The following is a 2,501-nucleotide window of genomic DNA, read 5'->3' on the forward strand; positions in this document are numbered from 1 at the left end:
GTCTAAAGTCCTCCTAACTCCATTGTCTCATCTGTCTCTCTTTGCCAATCCCTTTCATGACTAGCTTTCTGCTCCTTCAGTTCCTCTGAGTCAAGCACCAGACTTTCCTTTACTCTCCACAAAATGCATTCACAAATCTATTCCTCTTCCCCAGAACATTCTTCCCTGTGCACCTTCATCTGGCTAAGTTTTACTAGTTCACACTTCCCAGACCACATGTGTATTTTCAAGGAGTGATGTGATGTGTTTTAGGCTTAGATTTCTTTTTTTCTTCTTCTTTTTTTTTATTAATAAAAAATTGCATTTACTTAGAAGCAATCAGAATGTCAACAAAACAGCTGCAACTTTCTTTTTTTGCAATTACAGAGTGGTATTTCAGTTTAAAAGAACAACAATTATTTCTTTTTTTAATGTGAAGGTCTTTCTTTTTTATTTTTTAACTACTTTTTGTTATTATCTTTATTTGTTTATTGGATAGAGACAGCCAGAAAATTCGTATAAGCTGCATCATAGACAACTGAAGATGGAAAAAAAAAAAAGAACGACATCCCCATATATAACTAATTTGTGCTGTGCACCAACAAGAACCTGCTTTAAATTTCCATTTTACAATTTACAACCCCCTTACTGTACCAGGCAAGATTAATGGCTATTGAAAATACTACCAGGATAGGACTATCAAAAGATACATTCAGTAGTGTGTTAACTATACAAAAAAAGACACTGTACAGTGTCTTATTAATCTTACACAGCCTTACATTTCAATTTTTTTTCTTTAAAAGGAGTGAATTGTATACAGGGGGGTTAAATGCTTTATAGACAAGGAGAAAAAACTGTGGTAGAACCGACTTATTCATCATCATCATCTTCCTCTTCATCTTCATCTTCCTCCTCTTTTTTTTTTTCTTTTTCCAACTTTGACAACTCTCTTTGTGGCTGTATCAGGCTTGCCTTTAGCTCGGTAGGCAGCAATATCCTTTTCGTATTTTTCCTTCATCTTAGCAGCCTTCTTCCCATAAGGCTGCTTGTCATCTGCGGCAGTGTTATTCCACGTCTCTCCCAGTTTCTTTGCAGCATCACCAATGGATAGGCCAGGATGTTCTCCTTTGATTTTGGGTTGATACTCAGAACAAAACAAGAAAAAGGCCAACAGAGGCTTCTTAGGTACATTGGGGTCCTTGAATTTCTTTTTTGTTTCCCCTTTAGGGGGGATATAAGTTTCATTTCTCTTTCATAATGGGCCTTGTCAGCCTTTGCCATGCCTTAAAATGTTCCTTTCTCTTTAGCAGACATGGTCTTCTAACTATCTGGGCACTTCTTAGAAAATTCTGAAAAGTTGACTGAAACATCTGGGTACTTCTTCTTGTGCTCCTCGCAGCAAGTTTGCACAAAGAATGCATATGATGATGTTTCGCCTCTTGGCTTCTTAGGATCTCCTTTGCCCATGTTTGATTACTTTTCCTCCGTGAAGCATGGAGTCGCCCAGTGCCTGTCCAGCTCGCTCTTGCCCTGGCACTGTCTCTGTGGAGCTCAATGTACTGAAATAGCTGTGAGAGCAGGAGCCAGACGCCCAGGCCTAGATTTCTAAGGGTCTAATTAGGGTTTACAATTTTTCCTTTAACAATGGATATCTGTGTCCCAAGGTTAATAGGGACCAAGAATAAAGAGAGGAAGAGCAGAAACATGTGGATTCTTTAACTGTTTTGTGTGTCCTTTCCCCAAAACTAGTTCACTGGAAAACAAAGTCAAGGAAACAGGAACTGAAGTAGCTAAAGGCTAAAGGATGGAGTTAGCCACAGAGAAGCTATCAAATCCCATGGTTTTCCTAGACTAGTCTGAATAAGATGGCTAAATCGCACCTATGAAACCATTCCATGAAACTATTCCACACAGACTATTTCCAACCACACCTGTGGTGTTTGTGACCTCTGTGCATAATTCTGAGTACTGACATTTAGCCATAAGCAGTGAGACTATTGAGGACCCTTGAATAAACTTATTCTTTACATTTAATCAACTATCATCTGACTTTATTTTAAATAGTTTGCAGAAGTGAAGTGTGCAAATGCATGTGTGTTGTACTCTGAGGAATTATACTTCAACATTATAATTTTCACACTTAATACTCCATACTCACAATGGCATTTTCATATCATCTCTGAAAGGTACTTGGCAGCATCCCAAAATCCAAAGTCACTAATTAGAGGAAACCTCTGCTGAGTTGAAGACCGAGATCAATCTCCCACACATCCATACTTTCTTATTAGAAGCATCCTGGTAATGACTGTTTCCCTATTTATTGGCTTAATAATGTTCCCTCCCTGTAGTCTGTGTGCCTCCTGAGGTTTGGTACTGTCTTGATCACTGTTTTCTTCCCACTGCTTAGACCACACTACATGTTCAGCAGAGAGACAGCAAAGCACATTCTAAACTTATTTTCTTATAAAATTTAAGCATCAACATATGTCTGAAATTGTTCTCACTGTCTCTTGTTTCTCTCT

At 38.3% G+C, this 2,501-nt stretch overlaps 1 pseudogene; it reads right to left on the reverse strand.

The window, feature by feature from the left end:
* Positions 1 to 500: 500 nt before the first annotated feature.
* On the reverse strand, positions 501 to 1,446 carry LOC103108024 (high mobility group protein B1-like; annotated as a pseudogene).
* Between the last annotated feature and the right edge of the window lie 1,055 nt (positions 1,447 to 2,501).

This window comes from Erinaceus europaeus, chromosome 21 (assembly GCF_950295315.1).
Source record: "Erinaceus europaeus chromosome 21, mEriEur2.1, whole genome shotgun sequence".
Lineage (NCBI taxonomy): Eukaryota > Metazoa > Chordata > Mammalia > Eulipotyphla > Erinaceidae > Erinaceus > Erinaceus europaeus.